The 22,818-nt window shown below is 47.5% G+C and overlaps 1 long non-coding RNA gene and 1 pseudogene across 3 annotated transcripts in view; both read left to right on the forward strand.

Annotated features, from left to right (window-relative positions):
• LOC129702088 (uncharacterized) overlaps window positions 1–16,420 on the forward strand; it is a 62,016-nt gene extending 45,596 nt beyond the window's left edge. For 2 of the 3 annotated variants that reach the window (XR_008724317.1, XR_008724318.1), the window contains one exon: window positions 15,754–16,420. This is a non-coding gene — a long non-coding RNA (uncharacterized LOC129702088). The remainder of the gene's footprint in view (window positions 1–15,753) is intronic. The other variant, XR_008724319.1, reaches the window with a different exon arrangement.
• A 1,967-nt stretch (window positions 16,421–18,387) lies between these two features.
• LOC129702426 (U2 spliceosomal RNA) lies at window positions 18,388–18,557 on the forward strand (annotated as a pseudogene).
• The last annotated feature ends 4,261 nt before the right edge of the window (window positions 18,558–22,818 follow it).

Genomic DNA, 22,818 nt, shown 5'->3' on the forward strand with positions numbered 1-22,818 from the left:
ATCATCAACTTCAATATCCTGTTTCCATCGTCTCCCCAAATCTCTTGATCCCTTTAGAATTAATACAAATATCTACTGCCTCGTTCAACATAGTTAATAACTTAGTCTTCACAGCTTTCTGTGGCAGAGAACAGCCACCACCTCTGGGTACATTTCTACAGTTTCCTCAGCTCCTCAGTTCTAAATGGCATAGCCCTATCCCATGACTACAGTCACTAATTCTGGTCTCTCCAGCTATAGGATACAATCTCCTTGCATCTAGTCTGGTTAGTCCTGATAGACTAAGGGGTAGGAGGCGCGGCTCTGGCCAGCAGCGGCCTCTGCAGCCTGTCCGCTTTTTATTATTTTTTGTCTGTGTTTTATATTGTAGTTTTTGTTATTTTATGTTGGGGTGTGTGTGTGTGGGGGGGGGGGTGGGGTGGGAGGGGGGGGGGGGGGGACTTTGAATCTCTCCCCTGCACTGGAGACCCGACCTTTTTATCGTCGGGTCTCAGGTGTCGTTGAGGCCGCAACGAGGAGCGGCCTCCAACGGGAAGAAACCGGGGACTCTGGTGCCGACTCACCGTTGCCGTCGCGGAGCTGGCCGAGACCGGAGCGGGTGGAGCGGTGGAGGAGCGCTGCTGCTGCTGCTGCTGCCGATGCCGCTGCTGCTGCTGATGCGAGGGCTGCTGCTGCGGGTCTGCGGACGGCGGCGCCGGGAGCCCGCGGATCCCTGGGGGGAGACCGCTTTTCGGGGCTCCTGCAACGGCGAATTCTCCCGCCCGTGTTGCGGGGTTGAAGAGCTCCTGGAGAGGGGCCTGACACCACTGCCCCGCGCGGCTGGAGTGGCCGCGGGATTTTGCGAGCGCACACCGGGGGCTCCAACACCAAGACCCGGTGTGCGACCTCGCACCACCCGGCGTGGCTTTAATGGCCGCGGGACAATCCCGATCGCCAGCCGGGGGCTTTGACTTTGACTCTGACATTGGGGGGGGAGAGTGCAGTGGAGAGATAAGTTTTTTTGGCCTTCCATCACAGCTATGTGATGGATGTTTATGTAAAATATAATTATGTTGTGTCTGGGGTCTATTTGTGTGTAATGTATGGCTGCAGAAACGGCATTTCGTTTGGACCTCCAGGGGTCCAAATGACAATTAAATTGACTCTTGACTCTTTGACTCTTGGATCTGCATTCATGTGCCCACATTGCAGTGAATATTGGCTAAATTGACCCAATCCCTCAGTACAAGATACATTTATTTGTTACATGTGCCAGTTGGCACAGTGAAATGTGATCACCATACTACCATACAATAAAAATAAAGAACACAGCACACGATAGAGTCCAACATAAAACATCCCCACACAGCAAGAATCAAAAGTTTCCCACTGTGAGGGAAGGCACCAAAGTCAGTCATCTTCCTCTAATGTTCCTGATGTTCACCCGTGGTCGGGGCCACCGGAGCCCTCCGCAGTCGCCGCTACGGGCAACCCGCCGCTCAGGCCCGCTCGCCAGGATGTTGGAACTCCGACATCAGAACGGGACGCCTACCTCAGCGGCGTGGACCTCCAAAAGGGCCGCTTCCCACCGGAGTCCGCGGCTCCCGACGTCCCCAGGCCGCGCCGGGCTGAGATTCAACACTGGCGGGCCTCGGCAAAGGGCCCCAGGGACTCCGCGATGTTGAGGTCAGCGTCGCCCGTGCTGGGAGCTCCGCGTACCACAGCCCCGCGAAGTTGGAGCAGCGGCCCACCATGCCAGGAATCCGTCCAGTAAATCCTCATTGCATTCCCTTTATGGAAACAATATCCTCCCTCAGATAAGGGGTGCAAAACTGGTTCTTCCTCACTTGTTCCTTTCTCCATCTTTCTCTCATTACCCATTACCCCCCCCCCCCCCCCCCCCCCCCCCCCCCCCCCCACCCCCCCCCCCCCCGATGTTTCATTGATGTTGGGTGGGTTGGAGACCTCAGCAATGAGAGAGCATGCTGTATCTGTAAAATAAGAGAAAGCTGACTTCCATTTTGAAATGATTCATTGGAAGTGAGGCATGCTGACTAATTTTAGGTTATCAGTTTATAGCAAGTTAAGTGCGTATGCTGCACTGCCGTGCCATGTGGAAGAAATAAATGGGCACTTCGTCCCATTCATGGCCATCATTTATCACTGATTCTCTATTAGTTTGAATGATTGTCGATTGGATTGGATTGTATACTGACAGATTTTCTGTCGACCGTGGAGCTTCACTACGTCAGCTATCATCCGCCAAACCTCGACTCCACACTCACAGCCGAGACCTTCCCTGTGGCTAACACAAAGGAGCAAGTCGTAGAGAAATGCTTACAAAATTCTTAAGGGGTTGGACAGGCTAGATGCAGGAAGATTGTTCCCGACGTTGGGGAAGTCCAGAACAAGGGGTCACAGTTTAAGGATTTTTTCTCATCTTTTAGGACCGAGATGGGGGAAAACATTTTTCACACAGAGAGTGGTGAATCTGTGGAATTTTCTGCCACAGAAGGTAGTTGAGGCCAATTAATTGGCTATATTTAAGAGGGAGTTAGATGTGGCCCATGTGGCTAAAGGGATCAGGGGATTTGGAGAGAAGGCAGGTACAGGATACTGAGTTGGATGCTCAGCCATGATCATATTGAATGGCGGTGCAGGCTCGAAGGGCCGAATGGCCTACTCCTGCACCTATTTTCTATGTTTCTATTAAAGCCAGCATAGATTATCATGGGCACATGTTCCTTGACCACGATGTTCAAGGTCAATAAAATAAATATTGAATAAGGTCACAGATTTATGAAATAGAAAAGATGACCAGCTCGTGCCATAGAAATCTCGCCACAGGGAAATTGTGGGGGAGCCATCGGCATCGCACAGTTGGCACAGGTCAAAGGGCAGTTGGCTTGTTAGAATACATGGTGGTGAAGACATGGGTTGTGTTAAATTCTATTGTGTACTAGTCCAAGTGCAGACCCGTTGGGTCTGTTCCCCCAACGTGCGGTTGAGGGGGGGGGGGAGGCGGCATGCAGCATCACACACACTAACTACCCCCCCCCCCCCGCACTCACGCTAATTACCCCCCTTGATATTATATTAATATTATTAATTTGCTCCTTTTATCCCATAACCACCCTATCTACTGACGCATAGCCCCCAACTAGCAGTCACATCTAGAGAGGGGGGGGAGGGGCGGGGGTAGAGAGTGAGGGCAGGGAGAGAAGGGGCAGAGACACACAGAGAGGGGCAAGAGGGAGAGGGGGGTGGCGAGGATGAGAAGAGGGGAGGGTGGGTGAGAGGGAAAATGTGGGGGTGGAGGGGAGGAGAGAGAGAGAGAGGTGAGAGTGAGGGGGAGAGAGAGGGGAGAGGGTGAGGGGGGGGGGAGAGGGGAGGGGGAGAGGGAGAGGGGGAGGGGGGGAGGGGGGGAGGGGAGGGGAGAGGAGAGGAGAGGGGAGGGGAGGGGAGAGGGCAACGGGGAGAGGTGGGGAGCAGGGAGGGTGGAGGGAAGAGGGTAGGGGTGTGTGGAGGGGGGGGGGGGATTTAGGGGAGAGATGGTGGGGGGGGGGATGGAGGGGAGGAAAAGAGGGAAAAAAGAGCGAGGGGAGAGAGGAGAGGGGGGGAGGAGAGGAGGGGGGGAGGGAGAGGGAGAGGGGGGGAGGGGAGAAGGGGGGGGAGAGGGGGGGGGGGGAGGGGAGGGGAGGGGAGGAGGGGGGGGGAGGGGAGGAGAGGGGGGGGGGGGGGGGGGGGGGGAGGGGAGGGGGGGGGGAGGGGGGGGGGGGGGAGAGGGGGGGGGGGGGGGGGGGGGGGAGAGGGGGGGGGGGAGGGGGGGGGGGGGGGGGGGGAGAGGAGGGGGGGGGGAGGAGAGGGGGGGGAGAGAGAACTGCCTTTTATTTCAACCCAAACCCCCAAACAACCATTTGCAGGCAGTGCTTTTTTACTTTAAACATATTTTCATTTTCAAACCACATTAAGGGTACTTACTCACAGTTGTGTGGACATGTGTTCAGTGTTATTCACAGCTCAGAGAAACGTGACCCTCTGCCTTCCTCCAGCTTGCAGACTAATTGAGGCACACCACTTCCTGGTTTTATAGTCCATCCCCCCTGCCGCCAGCAGGGGCAGCAGAGAGAATGGGGAATTTTGTAAAATCATTAATATCTCTGTCATTTTTTATCGACTGGAAAAATCCTCGGCACACATGCGGCGGAGGGGGGCTCTGAGCGAGGTGGCCAAAAATGACAGCCGTAGATGGCGACGTTCTCTCAGAAATCGCAGCACAGATCGCCAAAACCGATCAATAACATACTTTTAGTAATATAGATTGTGTGTTCTTTTTTCAACTGTATCGCTGCATGGCAAATTCATTGCACTACACCTTCGTTGGTGCATGTGATGAATAAAATTGACTTTGACTTTGACTTTGGTCTCAGACATTTCCACAGATAACGGTTGTTGGTCATGAGAAGGCAGAAATATTGACCAGCCCAGGCTCAAAGGTGTTGAAATGGGATCAGAGAGACAATTGTAATTTGTTGGCAGTTGAAGCAGTTGGAAGGTGAAAGTCAACGTTGTTTTATTTTGTATCCTGGAAGAGAACGCTTGCTCTTTTTATCTCTATAATAATTTAAACACTGAAGATAGACACAAAATGCTGGAATGCCAACGGGATAGGCAGCATCTCTGGATTGAAGGATTGGGTGACGTTTCGTGTTGAGACACTTCTTCGCACTGTGTCTGAAGGAGGATCTCGAGCCGAAACGTCTCTTCTCTCCAGAGACGCTGCCTGTCCCGCTGAGTTACTCTAGCATTTTGTGTCTATCTTCAGTGGAAAGCAGCAACTGCAGTTCCTTCCCACAAATATTTTTATCACACTTTATTTGACAGTCTTCAGTGGCTGCCTTTAAGAAATGTTAGGTAGTTTGAGTGTGGGCTTGGGAACTGCCAACCCATCAGTCTCTCAGAGATTGTTCAAGGCATATCATTTCCCAGTTGAGTATTAAAATATGCATAACATGAGCTGATAGTTTGTAGGTTGTACTGTGAAAACTATTGTTGTACAGGGTCTTGGTGAGACCACACCTGGAGTATTGCCTACAGTTTTGGTCTCCTAATCTGAGGAAAGACATTCTTGCCATAGAGGGAGTACAGAGAAGGTTCGCCAGACTGATTCCTGGGATGTCAGGACTTTCATATGAAGAAAGACTGGATAGACTTGGCTTGTACTTGCTAGAATTTAGAAGATTGAGGGGGGATCTTATAGAAACTGGAGGGAAGGCAGGTACAGGATACTGAGTGGATGATCAGCCATGATCATATTGAATGGCGGTGCTGGCTCGAAGGGCCGAATGGCCTACACCTGCACCTATTTTTTATGTTTCTATGTAGTTGAGGCCAGTTCATTGGCTATATTTAAGAGGGAGTTAGATGTGGCCCTTGTGGCTAAAGGTATCATGGGGTATGGAGAGAAGGCAGGTACAGGATACTGAGTTGGATGATCAGCCATGATCATATTGAATGGCAGTGCTGGCTCGAAGAGCCGAATGGCCTACTCCTGCACCTAATTTCTATGTTTCTATCTTTCTATTGTCTCATCAATTCAGCCTTTTTTGTTTCCCGAAACCTGGGAAACAAAACCACTTCAGCCCTTTCTTCTTCCCCTCCCCCCCTCCCCCATGGCAGTCCCCCCCATGCTAGGTCCCCATTGTCCATTGTTCTAACTTTCAGAGCCAGCATTGGACCTCACTGAGAACACCATCATACTCAACAGTTCTCCCCTGAACATTGTAGACACCATGGAGCTCCAGGGTAAGTGCTACTAGATCACCACCCCACCCTAGCCATGATCTCCAACCTACCACCCAGCACATCTGCCTGAAGCTTCTCGTCTCTCAATCAAACTGCAAGTCGGTAGGAAAGGGACAGAAATTAACAAAGGTGCCCTGCACAGCAAAACCCATTCTTTTGGATACCAAAGCAGCACTCCCTCTCCACTGACATTCCACAGGCTGAGGTCCAGCTCATCTTACAGTGCGTAGGAGGCCAGCTATCAACATGCCTTTATTTACTCCTGGGTGGGGCTATAAACGAGACATACACTTTTTTATTCAGTTCCCTACAGACTATTACTATTGAATCTATCTCAACCACTCTTTCAGCGCACGTTGATAACAGCAGAGAGCAGTCGCCATGTGAATATTCTACTTAGTAGAAACAAGAATCGCCAGATGGAGAAACAAGAAACTGCAGATGCTGGTTTATACCAAAGATAGACACAAAGTGCTGGAGTAACTCAACAGTTCTGGCAGCATCTCTGGAGAAAAAGAATGGGTGACGTTTCAGATCAGGACCTTTCTTCATCCTCTGCAAAGACACCATTTTTCTGATTGGGACCCTACACAGGTGGTGTCTGACCCGCTGAATTACTCCAGCACTTGTCATTTTGCTCAAGTTTCTAACACCTGCAGTTCCTTGGGTCTTTTGGGATTTTGCCTACATGATTAACCAGTGCTAATTCTGAGTTTGTAGGAAGGAACTGCAGATATTAGTTTACACCGAACAGACATAAAATGCTGGAGTAACTCGGTAGGTCAGGCAGCATCTCTGGAGAAAAGGAAAAGGTGACGTTTTGGGTCGAAACCCTTCTTCAGACTCAAACTACTAATTCTTAGTGGCAGTGCTTTAACATAAGGATTATATGTCCGGGCAGTTCTGCTGGAGATGTGAGGCGAAAGAGAAGTCCGCAGATTGATCTGAAGTACAAGGGATTTGTGGTTGAGCCGTTGACTGTAGGTAAACAACAACTGATTTAAGTTAGACTGAGTAACTTCTCTTGAATTGTTAAGAATTCCTGGTAGTCCTAATGCTATGGGAACAGCACAATGAAACGGCGCCAGATCAGTTGCTAGGCTGCAGTTCAAAGGATTACAGTACAAACCATTTAATTACTGAATTACCATATGCGGAATGGATGCATAGTCATGGATAGCATGAGCACTTTTCTTCTGTGAATTCACTCGTCCACACAATGCTGCTGGTGGGTCTTCAGGCCAACATGGAACTTGAATCATAACCATGGTGAAACTCCCTGTTCTCCACTCCACTTCATCTGCACTAATCAGATGTTCCAGATGTGGACTCCTATAGTACACAAAAATGCTGGAGAAACTCAGCGGGTGCAGCAGCATCTATGGAGCGAAGGAAAAAGGCAACGTTTCGGCCCGAAACGTTGCCTTTTTCCTTCGCTTCATAGATGCTGCTGCACCCGCTGAGTTTCTCCAGCATTTTTGTGTGCCTTGGATTTTCCAGCATCTGCAGTTCCTTCTTAAACACTGTGGACTCCTATATATTGGCAAGACCAAGCACAGGCTCGGCGATTGTTTTGCTGAAAACCTCCACTCAGTCCGCTTAGGCCTAGGTGATCTCCCGTTTGCTAAACACCTTAACTTCCCGTCCCATTCCCACACTGAGTTTCTATTCTGGGCCTCTTCCACTGTCAGAGTGAAGCCCAATGCAAGTAAGAGGAACAGCACCTCATATTTCGCTTGAGCAGCTTTCAACCCAGCGGTATGAATATTGATTTCTCTAACCTCACGTAACCCTAGCTTACCCTCTCGCGCCATCCCTCCCCGTCCCAGTTCTCCGACTAGTTTCATTGTCCTCCTGATTAAATTTTACTGATTATATGCTTCCACCTGAACCATTCTACATTCCCTTATCATCATCTGCTTTGATTTGTGTTTTCACACCTTACCCTTCCATTATCTCCAAACTCCCTCTCCCTTAACTCTCAGTCTGAAGAAGACCCAAAACCTCACCCATCTTCTCTCCAGAGATGCTGTCTGTCCCGCTGAGTTACTCCAGCATCTCGTGTCTATATCCACCACAACAATATGTGTTGGATACAGAGGATACTGAAAGGTGATAAAGATCTAGAAATGAGAACAGGGAACAAGGATGGGCCCAGTGGCCGATGAGAACAAAGACCCAATGGCCATGTGCAGTGGAAGATTGGAAGCCCCGAAGACCAGAGAGTGGAGGAGGGTGCCGCTGGTGACGATGGATGCGAGGAGTGGGCCGGTAGGAGAGGGACTGGGGTATTATCTCCAGGAGGCACCCCCCGGAACACAGGGGTGGTCGGTGGAGTAGAGGGACGTTGGGTCATGGACCTGTAAGCTTCCTGGATCAGGGGCACTCCAGGACTTCCCACATGTGGGCAGGTCTTTGGACTTTGGACTGCTTGTGGTTTCTGGGGGATTATTTTGTCATTTTAAATAGTGCCAAAATTGTGGCGACTTTGCATTTGAAGTTGTGCACAAGACTTTCACTGTGCTGTGTGTATGTGACAATGGAGAACCATTGAACATATGAAGAACCTTCTATAGGATCTTGAGCAACCGTAATAATGGGGCCAGAGGAAGAAGGGAATGGTCTAAAGCTGAAGGCCCTGCACTCTCAGCTGGAGTGGGAATGCAACTGGTGAGAAAGGCTCAGTCAACTGGTGAGGATCGGGAATTGAGGCCCGTGTGATATGGAGGAATTGGTAGCTTTCACTGCTTCATTTTGCCATTCTTTGGCAATGTCACAGAAGATGAATGAGGAGAATCCAACTCATTACTCTGAAGAAGGCTCTTGACCCGAAATGACATCCATTCCTTCTCTCCAGAGATGCTGCCCGTCCCACTGAGTTACTCCAGCATTTTGTGTCTATCTTCAGTTTACAACAGCGTCTGCAGTTCCTCCTTACCCAGAGTAGCACTGCTCCCCGAATCTGTAAGTCACTTGATCTGAACTTTTATTCATACTATCATATGATTTGCACAAAAATGCAAAGGGGCAGTAATATGCTGAGGTTCAGCATCTTAAACCTTACTTGTGTTGCCCTGACTCAAACAGAATTGGTGTGTGTGTTAGAGTCCTTAAGCCTCAATCTCTACACAGTAAACATTTAAGTCACGCGTTAAATCAGTTTGGGATAGAATTCTCAACTTACCCCAGGCTCTCTTAGTGAAACATCTATTTATTCCAATGCAATGAATAAATGGAAGAAGACTATACCCTGGGATGGTTACCTGTATTAACATATTGCATCAAGTGAGATGTCACTGGCTGCCCTGAAGAACTTGTACCCAGGTTTAGGCTGCAGCAATTAGTGCAGAACTCCTTCTATTTTCCACTGTGCAAACGTTGTAAGACAGTGGTGCAGTGGTAAAACTGCAGCCTTACGACGCTAGAGACACAGGTTCAATCCTGACTAGGGGTGCTGAATGTATGGAGTTTGTACGTTCTCCCTGTGACTGTGGGTTTTTTCTGGGTGCTCTGCTCTGCTTTCCCCCCATATCCTGCAGCATTGTTCGTCCATCAATCCTCCAATGGTGGCTGTTCAAACAGACGTTGACCACACCATAGACGGTCATTAATGCTGTTATTTCAACTCTGTCCTCCGCAGGTCAACGTCAAACCTTGTGGACAGGTTTGGCAGCAGAATGATTAAAGATTTACTAACATTTCTCAGAATGCACTGTGGCAGGACTTTCAGACTTTCAGACTTTCAGACCACCATACGAGGCAGTTCTGGCATTAACTATTTTTTGGATTAGTTTAGTTTAGTTCAGAGATACAGCGCGGAATCCACTCCTTCAGCCCACCGAGTCCGCACCGACCAGTGATCCCCGAATACTAGCACTATCCTACATGCACTAGGGACAATTTACTATTTTACCAAAGCCAATTAACTACAAACATGTACGTCTTTGGAATGTGGGAGGAAACTGGAGATCCTGGAGAAAATTAACGCAAGTCACAGGGAGAACGTACAAACTCCGTACAGACAGCACCACCCGTGGTCAGGATCGAACTTGGGTCTCTGGCGTTGTAAGGCAGCAACTCAGCAACTAAACTGAACTGAACTCTACCGCTGCACCACTGCACCGCCTTGCCGCCCTGTTGAAGAACTTGTACCCAGGTTTAGGCTGCAGCAATTAGTGCAGAATTCCTTCTATTTCCCACTGTGCAAAATTTGCATGAAATTGGTGCAGTGGTAAAACTGCAGCCTTACGACGCAAGAGACCCAGGTTCAATCCTGACTACGGGTGCTGAATATGTGGAGTTTGTACGTTCTCCTTGAGACTATGTGGTCTTTTTCTGGGTGCTTTGCTTTCCTTCCATATCCCAAAGACATGCGGGTTTGTAATGTGTTATTTGGCTTCAGTACCTAGTGCGTAGGATAGAACAGTATATGGGTGAATGTTGATCGGCGCAGACTCGGTGGGCCGAAGGGCCTTTTTCCACGTTGTATCTCTGAAGGTCGCTCAAAGTTCTTTAACTGTTGCTGGGATCTCCTGTGATTAGGAGTCTAGTTCTACAACGTACATTGAGCTATTTGTTCTGTCAGACGTGTATCCAGTTTCAGTGGTTCGAGTGTCAGGAGGGGGGAGGTCTTGGTTGAGCCTGTGCTTCCTCCCTAGGCCCATCTTTCATCAGCTTTGACTTTGCAAACCCTCGATCCCAGATCAAACACCAAGTCTGATCAACGTATTCATTGAGAGTCTCTTTGTAAAATCCCTTTCCATGGTGCCAGCTCGAAACCTGGGATTAACACTAATCCAGATTAATGTGAGCAATGCAAACACTGTAATCGACACTGAGTCCCTCGTAACTCACTTCTCTCGGGGAAGCCAAAAGCCTGGTGGTTGGTGGCAAGCTCACAGGCCCAGCATCCTTCAACGGAGTGTAAACACCGGCATCTGATTCCTGCACATCCAACGTCTTTTCAGTTAACCCTCCCCCACTGATCGCTGACTAAAGACTTTGTGAAGAAGCAATTTAGAGTCAAAGCACACAGGGTGAAAGATGGAACACAGCTTCACTCCTCCCTGCTCACACTGCTGTAGGTCAATATGCACTGCACCAGGATCACAGGCACTGCCATTCCTTTCTGTTGTTTAATTGAAGCATTATTTGGAATAGATTTATGTCGCTTGTTGGATAAGAAGCACTTTCCACTTTGCTGCTCAGTCTGAGCGTAAACATTCCCAGGCCAGCTTTAATACTGAATGTTCATAATGTACTTCATCGATGTGCCTGTGTCAAAATCAGTCAGTGATATCATCTTGGGTAACTCGGTCAATCAAGCCTCATTCACAAAACAATGCAGCAGTTGAGTTGCTGCCTTAAGGGCCTGTCCCACCAGCATGCGATTGCATGCGTCTAGCGTGACCAAACGTGGTGGCTTGAGGCGTACGGCCCGGCGGGGCCGGTCCCACTTCCAACCGCGGAGGCGTCTGGAGTTGTGCGTGGCTGGTCCCGACATCATACTCACCAATCAGCTGGGCAGGAGGCAGGCCGACTGACGTCGCACGGCGTCGGGCAGTGATGTCATCACGCAATGGCACGCCGAGCGGTGACGTCATCGCGCAACGTCACTCGCTCTGCGTACGGCGTCCGGACACTGCGTACGGCGTCAAGACGCTGCGTGCATCCGTCGAGGTGCTGCGTACGGCCTCAATGCGGCAGCGGGCCGACAGGCCGTTGCCGTGCGGGATTTTTGGACAGTGTGAGTTTTTCGGAGCCCCGCGTGATGTCGGGACCAACCCCGCACAACTCCATACGGCTCCAGCGATCGAAGTGGGACCGGCCCCACGAGGCCGTATGGCTCAAGCGACCACGTTAGTTCGCGCTCGCCGCATGGAGTCGCATGCTGGTGGGAATGGCCCTATACAGTGCCAGGGACCCGGGTTTGATCCTGACTACGGGTGCTGTCTGTACGGAGTTTGTACGTTTTCCCCGTGACCTGTGTGGGTTTTCTCCTGGTGCTCCTCCCCCACTCTAAAGACGTACATGTTTTTAGGTTAATTTGCTTGTGTAAAATTGTAAATTGTCCCTAATGTGTCGTGTGCAAGGATCGCTGGTAGGCTGAAAGGCCTGTTTCTGCACTGTATCTCTAAACTAAACTAAACATGGAGGTTTATACAAAAAGATCATTATACCTCCCAGACACACAAAGGCTCCGTGCATCAAAAATGCCAACTCCTCTGCTGCATCAGATTACTGATTGAACTTTCAGTCCAGTGTGACTTTTGTTTTGGTTCTTTTCTGCAGCCATTGCTCAACTGGAAGGTTAGGACTGACGTCCACTTGTATGCTGCATTGATTTGCCCTCCATGGATCCATGGCAGTGCGATTGGGTCATCAATACCTCATCACTATACTGATTCTCATCATTATACTGATTAGTACAGGTGTCAGGTGTCAGGGGTTATGGGGAGAAGGCAGTAGAATGGGGTTATGAGGGAGAGATAGATCAGCCATGATTGAATGGTGGAGTAGACGTGATGGGCAAGAATGGCCTAATTCTACTTATGACCTTTTGACCTTGTGACTACACTGAGCAGAAAGCTCTGTTTGACCTTCACCGTTTTACATTTGTTTCTATTTGCATTCTTTCCGTTGCCTTTCACTCCCTTCACTTTTCTGGCCGGTGCTGCCTTTAATGGTACAATTACTCACACATGAACCTCCATGGATTTTTGAATGGAGCGGGTCATCAAGACTCCGTGTAATCCTGTCTTCACCTGCCATTCACACATGCACTCGCTGCAGGGATCACTGCAAACGGGGAGAAAAGCGGGAACCCTGTCTGACTGCTCTTCCCCCCCGTCAAAGGAATGTTCCTGGTGTAACCAAAGGTTAAACCCAATGATCCCACAGAGTCACTGGAGAGACGCACTTGAGTGTGGGAAGGCTACAGTACATTAGCCAGAACTCATGAGCTTGGGTCTCCCCACTGTGATTGCTACGTTTACCTTGCAGTGTCCTCTTGCTTTTGCGCTTGAACTCAGTTAACTCTCTGGGCTAAGGATTTCTTCCGGGAGCATCAGGAGAGAAAATGAGCAGGCAAGCAGATAAAGTAGTCCTTGCACATCAACAACCAAAACGTTTAATTTATCTCTGAGTCTTTCAGAGACCACAGACATTATGGAGATTTGAGTTAAACAACGTGTATGCACTTTCTGCATGTAATCTCACTGCAAGAACCAGCTTGAATGATTGTGAAAGAAGAAGGCTGTGTGGAGGAAGTACTGTTCACTTCAAGTGTTTGGATAACCTTTCATTCTGTGCTTTCCAGTGGAAGAAAGAGTTTCCTATTCATAACAGGGGCGTTGCAAGAGTAGGCATGGGGCTCAGCTGGGAATGCATCAATCAGTTGAGTGGCTTCTGATGCCCAAGAAGGCAGGTACCATCCCCCATAGAAAATGGCTACTTCTGCCTGATCGTGTCCAGTTCATGTTCATAGGTTATGGTAGGAGTAGAATTAGTCCATTCGGCCTATCAAGTCTACTCCGCTATTCAGTCACGACTGATCTATCTTTCTATCTCAACCCCATCCCATTCTCCTGCCTTCTCCTCAGAACTACCGACACCCTTCCTAATCAAGAATTTAGACTTGGCCTCCACAGCCATCTGTGGTGACGTGCAGATGTGGGCAAAGCCATTATAGAACATTCACCGGGTCAAGGTTCGATACAGGAGCCTCAAATGGAAGTGGATCAAAAGATACTGAAAGTCTTTCTTGTGGGGGTGAGGGGAAGTGGAGGGTCTGCATCTGAGAAAAGAAGGTTAGATAATTTGTGGCCTTATTTGGAATGGAATCCGAAAGCATGGTATTCCTTTGATGATTTGATTTGATAATAATCTTGAGATCCTTTTACCATGTCAGCAATGTCAATAAGATGTAAGCGCTCCAGTACATCTGAAGGTAGACAAAAATGCTGGAGGAACTCAGCGAGTGAGGCAGCATCTATGGAGAGAATGAATAAGCGACGTTTCAGGTCTAGACCCTTCTTCAGACTGATGTGGAGGGTGTGGAGGGTGTGGAGGGTGGGGGTGGGGGGTGGGGGTGGGGGGGGGGGGGGGTGGGGGGGGGGGGGGGGGGGGGGGGGGGGGGGGGGGGGGGGGGGGCGGGGAAAGGAGGTTGCCATTTTCACACCTTTGGTTCTTTTCCTTGGTTCCATTAGGAGCACCTGTACAACTAATTAGATCTGGTAAATGATTCATAATATTTTTGTCCACATGCTTGTTAGGATTCATGCTCAAAGACCAGGCAGGGTGGTGCAGCGGTAGAGTTGCTGTCTTGCAGCACCGGAGACACGGGTTTGATCCCGACTACAGGTGCTGTCTGTAGGGAGTTAGTACGTTTTCCCCGCGACTGCGCCAGTTTTCCCCGGGTGCTCTGGGTTCCTCCCACACTCCAAAGACGAAAAGGTTAATTAGGCTTCGGTAAAATTGTAAATTGTCCCCAGTGTGTTGGTTAATGCTAGTATTCGGTGTGGTTGCTGGTCAGCACAAACTTGGTGGGCCGAAGGGCCTGTTTCCACACTGTTTCGCGAAAGTAAACTAAACTAAATAACAATAAATTACCCAGTAAAAGCTGTCTAGTCAGGCCATGCCTCATGATGACAGGCACATCAACATCTGGAACAGCTGGAGCTCTCTGTCGATGGCGTTTCCCTTTGAGCCACGTTTGTAAAAATAACAGATAACTATGAAGAGACCAAGTACACCCCATTGACATTCTCTGTTGTCATTTCAGATTAGTCAGTCAAATGGCAAGTAACTAGTTAGTCAAATGGCAGGAACAACTAGTGTAATTTCCTCAGGTGGGACAGGACAGAGTTGTGAGCACCTATAATACCATTGTGGTTATTACTGACAAAGGCAATTGCAACGCTCCAAATTATTACTGAAAAGTAGACGTGAATAAAACACACGGTAAACACCGTCTACAAACATATTTTGTTTTTGTGGCAAATAACCTTGGTAAGATTGATTGTGAGATGTTTTGCTGGATAATCTGGTCGACTAATTAAAGATTCAGTGCAGCACAGTGAACGGGTTTTTCCGCTGTTTCACCTGAGATAGCTGGCGGGGCCTGGAAATGCGGTTTCTGGTGCCGTTCCCCTCTTCAAACGTCCCAGCAAAAAAATAACGAGACGCATCTCTGTTTCTGTCATTGCTCTCATCAATCATGAGGGAGCATTCTATCGCTGGATCAGTAAATGATTCGGCACAGCTCCTTTTGTTGATCGGGGTTGTTCCTTTCCTCTTGCACTGGGCTTTTTGCTGCAGCTGGCTGTCACTGAAAGCTTTGTGCATAAACTCTGTGAAGTGATCGGCGACTGTGGCTGCTAGATGGTGTTCTGTCATTAGCTGGCTGGAGAAAACTTCAGCCCTTCAAAGTGCTTCCTCTGGGTTCAGCTGTTACTTTTCAAAGTATATATCCATTAGTTTTTTTTTAAATGTCGCTTTTCCTCCCATTTTTATGATCGCTGGCAGACTGAAACTGCACCTATAGGGTATACTGTAGAAGGCACAATTGTCATATTTGCACAGAATATTAAAAAACGTGTATTCCCTACCTTGAGGAGAAGCTGTCATCAAATCACAAAATTTGGGTTCATCCAGTCTGTAGAGCCACAGCGTGGAAACAGGCCCACCGAGTCCATGCTGACACAGCGATCACGGCATTATCCTACACGCCAGGGACAATTTTTATTTCACAGAAGCCAATTAACCTACAAACCTGTACATCCTTGAAGTGTGGGAGGTAACTGGAGCACCTGGAGAAAACACACGTGGTCGCAGGGAGAACATACAAGCCCTGTACAGACAGCGCTCGTAGTCAGGATCAAAAATGCAACAGACTCAAGTATCAGCCTAAAAAAGAATTTCAGCCCAGATCATTCAGCTCACAGGCAAGCCAACTAATGACAAATCTAGTTTTTTTAATTACAGATTGCAACCACTTATATGCCAAATCTACAAAAGTGAAACTACATTGATCGCGGAAAAAATATATTACAACAGAAGACAGTTATGCACTTCATCATTGTTGTTTACCTGCCAAAAATTACTCAGTGGAAATTACTTTTGTATGCTTGCAAACATAAGCATTGACATAAATTTATTTGCTGTTATCATGATGTTAAAAGCACTCAGCTTTAAAGTTGTTTATGATCTACAAACTGGAATGGATTTACTGAACAATTTTTCATGTCAATTGTGACCTCTGTAAAGAGTGCCACTGTCATAGTATTTTCCTTCAGCTAATGCCTCCTCGCCTCCTGAAATACATCAAATCCTGCAGAGAGAGGACCTGTAGATAGGGTATGCAATATGTTGGAAAGCTACAAGCAGACAAGCTTCAATATGAGGATCTACAGTATCTATGTGCTATACTTGTGATGAAGGTGATAAGTATTGTACCAAGTAATGCCACAAAAGTATGCCGAGTTTGTTCAGAAACATTTCTGTTTACTTTCTGATCTTCTAAGTTGATGTTGATACTTGGTATATTAAAATTATTTTTTTTAAGTTTCCTTTTGTAAATAGACCTAAAGCAATGCCTCGTCATGTTAGAAACGTAGAAAATAGGTGCAGGAGTAGGCCATTCAGCCCTTCGAGCCTACAACGCCATTCAATATGATCATACTGGCGATATACAATACTTACCTTCAGTGGTGGTGCAGTCTGCCACTGGCCGTTTAGTGCGCAACTTTGGCGCCTTTTAGTGGGGGGGGGGGGGGGGGGGGGGGGGGGGATTAAAATGTAAGGTGCTGCAGAAAAATCGTTCCAACTTCTGTTCTCGGAATTTTTTTTAAATCGCGAGACAATTTAATCCCTGGAGTAAAATAAAAAGCTACTCCTAACGCCGTCAACGCCTACAATGGGACAAATCTTACATAGGGGACAAAACAAAATGTAAGTTGTTTATTTTACATATAAACTTGCTTCGTAGGATGACTTTAATCAAAATTTCCTTGGCAATAATGTGATTTTGGCCCCATCGAACCGGCAGTGTTTTTCCTGCTGATATGGGGTTCAAATTCACTGCAACCGCAACGTTCCAATCGATCGCGTTCCACAAAAACCCACTCGCAATATGATTAAAATGCCCATTAAACATTAAATTTCTTCCATTTGGCCTATAAATTCATGACAATGAGATTTAAAAATCATGTTATATTGTGTTTAAGAAGGAACTGCAGATGCTGGAAAATCGAAGGTGCACAAAAATGCTGGAGAAACTCAGCGGGTGCAGCAGCATCTATGCAGCGAAGGAGATAGACAACGTTTCGGGCCGGAACCCTTCTTCAGACTGATATTGTGAATTCTTGAGTGAATGTTATTTGGACACTTAGGCTATTTAAAAATGTTAACCTTTTCTTAAGAAATGGATAGATGTTTAGATCTAGTAATTGAATTTTGTAATTAACTACAATTAGGTAACTAACTAATTTTACTTCGGAGTCACGTGAGTGACTTCGTGAAGAAGCCCGCTTCCACGCATGCGTGTCATATCGCTACACGCATTGCAACGAGTCACACAGGGGGAACGGCGTTCCCCAAGCGGGAGAATTTGAAAGTCGGGAACAGCAGGTAAGAGACTCTGCGTTTCCCTTTTTTACTACTTACTTTTAGGTGGCTGCGGAAAGCCGGCGGGGAGACCCGTGGAGGGCGAGCAGCCAGCAGCAGCAACAGCACGAGTTTCCCTAGAGGGGAACAACCTGTGCCCGACTTTGCTCCCGCACCGGCAAAATTCACCTCTCGGCCGGGCGGGAAGCAAAGTAAAGAGGTCCGTATGCCAGTCTCAAGCGAGACTGACTTGGGACCAGTCGCTAGCAGCCAGCGCAGAGGCTGCGGGACAGACAGCACGGACCAGCGGTACCGGGGCTCGAAACACTCAGCGAGTGCAGAGGCACTGATGGAGTAGGAACGGGACGTTGGGGACGAAAACCTTCTCCAAAAGGTAGGCACCGGGATAGGAACAGCCGGGTTTTACCGGCTGCGGAACTGCCGCGAAGGACCAGGCCCGTGGATACCGGGGTCGGTCCGAGCGGCTCGAACCCGCAACGGAGGGAACGACGGTCACCAGCGGGAGAAGGAAAGTCGGGAACAGCAGGTAAGAGACCCTGCGTTTTCCTTCCACTTACCTTCTAGGTGCAGACATGGACCGGGTCCATGTAAGCTGCAGAAGGCCGGCGGGAGAACCGCGGAGGAGTGGCAGCAGCAGCGGCAGCGGCAGCAGCAGTGGCAGCCGGCAGCTGCAGGAGTACCGGCAGCTGCAGGAGTACTGACAGCTGCACGAGCACTGGCAGCGGCAGCGGCAGCAGCAGTGGCAGCCGGCAGCTGCAGGAGCACTGACAGCTGCAGGGGCACTGGCAGCGGCAGGAGCAGCATGGGCACATCGATTCCCGGAGGAGGAAAACACCTGTGCCCAACTTCGCTCCAGCACGGTGAAAAAATTCATTTCTCAGCAGCAAAGGACTTTGCAGTTGACTGGCTGCACTCTACTACAAGGGACCAGTATGTGAGTACCAGGGTCGGTCCCAGCGGGGTTTTTTAGTTACAATGATCGCTTCTAGGCTTTTTGGCTAAGATTAAGTGTAGTATCTGTTCTTATCAGTTTAATATCTGATACGTCCCTTATCTAGGGACCATATATTAATAAAATCTATAGTAGCTGTTATCATCAGTTTTAATGTCTTATATGTCCCTTATCTAAGGACCATATAAGTAGGAGTGCCCAGAATTGAGGGCATTAGAGTGGGGTTGACCGGCTGCAACGACCACAAGGGACCAGTACCGTCAGTACGGGGGTCGGTCCCAGGGGTCTAAGATAAAGGAGCAGCCAGGAGCGCTGAGAGCGTTGGTGCCGGGTTTAAAGGAATAGATGGAAGCAGCTGTGCCAGTTATCCTCCACACCGGCCATATCCACTCCACGGAAGGAAGGACAAAGCTGGAGAAGGAGGACCGTGGAACAGCGGGCAGCCAGCAGCAGCCAGCGGCACTTGGATCAACCGTAGTGGGATCAGCTGTGCCCGATGTCGGCCCCGCACGGGCCAGATCCATGCGGCCGAGCGGTAAGGCTAGACACAAATCAAACAAGGTAGTGGACTCAGAAGGGTCCGACTTTGCATAAAACCGCCGGCAACCAGCGCCCGAGAGGGCTAGAGCGGGAAGAAGCGGTGTATGGAGCCTTGCTCCAACGTGATAAACCCACAGCAGTACCTCTTTGAGGGTTGCACAATGCTTCTACCCCATCAGAGGGGAGCACTGTGGGTCAGTTCTGGGTTGACTTGCAAGAGGGGTCCGCAGAACAAAAGACAAGTGGGCAGCAGTTAAGCCCACATGGGTACCCCGTGCGGGACCCTAGAGATCTCTAACTCTATAAAAAAGAGTAGGCAGGACCCTGATGGGCCAGAGCCTGGTAATACAGCGTCCCATGATCCTAACACAGCAGGGACTCTGCTGGACATGGTGGCTGATTACTTTAGCCAAGTCAAACATGGGTAGACTTGGATCCAGGATGGCAATAGTATTACTATATGTCTGGCCACAAACGCCAACAAGAAAAATTTACAGACACTGGCCAGACATCTGCCACCTGGCAACGGTGAGGCATTACAGGTGCCCAGTGTAAACCAATGCATTTGGCAGCATATGGGGACGAACATCAGGAACCAGGACCTCAAGATCCAGAGAACCTCAAAGGGATTGACGGAAGGCATCATAGAATACACCCGCACCCTGGACTAAACGTAGGTAACCAAAGACCATCAAGACGCACTAGCTCTGTTTAGTAATATGCAATATGACCTGAACTACACGTGGAAGGCGGCCATTCAGCCAGCACTGGGACCCCAAAAAATGCTACCATTTGCAAACAAAGAACCGTGAGTGGACAAAGCCAAGACACTGGGGCTCATCAAGGCCAGCGCAAGGGCCTATTTTGGAGCATGATACCGGCCACAGGCAACGCCATAAAAAATGTGGCTCATACCAGTGGCAGTGCTAGAAATCAATAACCCGCAGGATCCTTTTCTAGGGTATGGCCAGGGCGGTCACCAGGGAAGATGCGGGAACCTCAACCTCCCACACAACCCCGAACAAGAGATATCAAACCAGAACCTCCTTTTTAAAAAAATAAAAAAATAAAAAAAATTTAAAAAAAAATTAAAAAAAAAAAAAAAAAAAAAAAAAAAAAAAAAAAAAAAAAAAAACAAGGAAATAACGCAACCACCGGTAACCATGGAGGTAGGTGGGTGGCGTTTCTTCTGTTAAAATAGGGACCTACGATGGTAGGGGAGGTTACAACACTACAGTTATGTATGGTATATAATCACTACAGATTCATATAATCTCAGCAGTATTCAGGGTTATCTGATAAGATTTACTCATCCCAATAACCACAGTACAACATACACCAGAAGGGCATTTTGTCCTTACATAAAACCCATATGGTCTACAAAAATTGTACACAAAAGATGTGATTGAGCATACTTTTCATGGAACATTAGAATTGTATCAAACATATTTATTAAAAATAAAATAGAGTAGGGTTGCAGGATTATCATTGATTTTAACCCTAAACACATTTGTTCTAGATATTCATTTTAAGATGGATACTCTTATTCTTGATAAGACTTGGTGTCAGCTGCGGGGTTCTATATGGCAGGCATTGACTTAAAAGAGGAACTTTGGCAATAGAGCTTACAATAGGGGTAATTATTAGCTCCAATATTATTTACTAAAATTCTAAAACCAGCTTGGCATTGTTATGTAACAAAACCATAGGGTGATGTTTTTTCCCCCGTTCGGCCCCATCAATGGGGTACTAGGGATAATTCATCTACACTCGGCATCTGGAATTCTCAGAGTTCCGACTGACCTTCTAAATCATGGTATTCGGTCATACAGGGGATGGTTTAGAACCATGTTCCCTAATGAACATAGCCAAAAATTATTAATTTATCCAGTGACTGCGGGCAGTCATCCATGCCATAAGATTATGGATTATGGGTTTATAGAGTCTAAAAGACCCACTGCACGGCATTGGGCTGTCAGACAGGACGATGAATCTCATCTCATCTGCACTAAGACTGTCAACACGGAAGCAGTACCTTTGGACACATCAAGAAATGGGGCATATACTGCTTGGACAACAACCTCGACCAAAAGGCCAAGAACATTCTGACCGTATTGGAATTTTAACAAGCCTCCATTATGATAATCGATGGAGCTACAGTGCCATCAATAGTGCCACAGGTGCACTCTCCAATTACCTATCACAAGGAACGGAGCGGCACGCGGTGGGAACGCACCCCTGGTAAGAAAACCAGGTACTCCGAAATCTGGGACGTGGGTGTCGTTTCTCAACATGCTGAGGAGCTTGTAGCTCATAACAGCGTTGTCACTTCAGTAACAGACCAGGAAGATGGTTATGCTCATGGTGTTATTTACCCCACAACAAGTCCAGCCATTTAGCAAACTGAGCCTGGACTCCCTGATCATCTCACCGAGAAACTGGTGTTTGTCATACAGGATTTAATAAAAGAAAACAGCCCAGGTTCATCGGGTCAAGTGTTTGAATTTATGGTACACCCATATGGCAACCGACTGTGTATAGCAAGACACATCTAACAATATATGGAATATACTAAGAACATTCGAGGTCAGAAAATGGAGTTGTTTATCTCTTAAAAGAAACCGCATGAAAGGGTCACGACTCAAACTATATTAGGTGGCTCAAATAGGTCCTAAAAATGACACTAATGTTTTAACTCTCATTCCACCAGGGCTGCAGCAACATCCGCAGCAAAAATTTGTACAGGTACCCACAGACCAAATCCTCAGAATGGCAGGATGGTCATTCAAAAAGGGTTTTTCCACAGGTTTTTATAATAAACCAGTTAAATTTTGGAGCCATCATTTGTATTAAGAAGACATTTTATGTCCAACAAAATAATTGCCCGAAAGGTTACAGGGCTATGATTCTCAAATTTTAAAAAATGTTATATAATTTTTTCATTATACCACACAACTCTTTGTATAATTGTGTTTTAAAATTACTAATGATGCTCTCTCCCAATACCCAAGGCAGTTGTGAAGCATGGACTCGTTCCACGGCATGAGGTCACAGAGCTTTGAAATCTTCACGAAGTCACTCACGTGACTCCGAAGTAAAATAGTAAGATTAAACGAGAACTTACCAGTTTGAAGTTTGATCTGTATTTTATGAGGAGTTACGATGAGGGATTTCGTGCCCTCCGCTCCCACCCTCTTATGATCATATCAAAAACTGGTATCTCTTTGATAATCTTACTATGTTAGATCATTATAGGTTCCTGTGACCTCACACCGCTGCTTTGAAGAATGACACGCATGCGTGGAAGCGGGCTTCTTCACGAAATCCCTCATCGTAACTCCTCATAAAATACAGATCAAACTTCAAACTGGTAAGTTCTCGTTTAATCTTACTATTATATGCTTTAATTTCAGGTCATCCAAGTAAGATTGTTTCATATTTGTTTCAGAATGCTTCAATCTGTAATAACTGACATTTTCATTAAGTTCTCTTAATTTTTAAGAAAGTTATGGGCTTTTCACTGTCCTCGATCACAGCTTTTGAGTCAAGTCAATGGAAAAGCAATAGGGAACAAGATGCTAATTTCAGACTATGAAAATGGCCATTACATTTTTAATACTGAAGATATGAAAGTGAATTAGGTGTCAAATTAAACTTATTTTTATGCTTTATCTGATGGGAAAAATTGCAGACTTGATTTTTAAAATCTCAAAATGTTGTAACATTGCTAATCATAGCTGATCACCCAGAATCAGTACCCTGTTCCTGTCCCCCACCACCCCCCTTATCCATTGATTCCATTAGCCATATGAGCTATATCTAACTCTCTCTTGAAAACAAGCTTGAAAGGGTTCAGAAAAGATTCATGAGGATGTCCCCTCTGTAAGCTATAGGGAGAGGTTGCGTAGACTGGGTCT

The sequence above is a fragment of the Leucoraja erinacea genome, chromosome 12, assembly GCF_028641065.1.
Source record: "Leucoraja erinacea ecotype New England chromosome 12, Leri_hhj_1, whole genome shotgun sequence".
In the NCBI taxonomy this organism is placed as follows: domain Eukaryota; kingdom Metazoa; phylum Chordata; class Chondrichthyes; order Rajiformes; family Rajidae; genus Leucoraja; species Leucoraja erinaceus.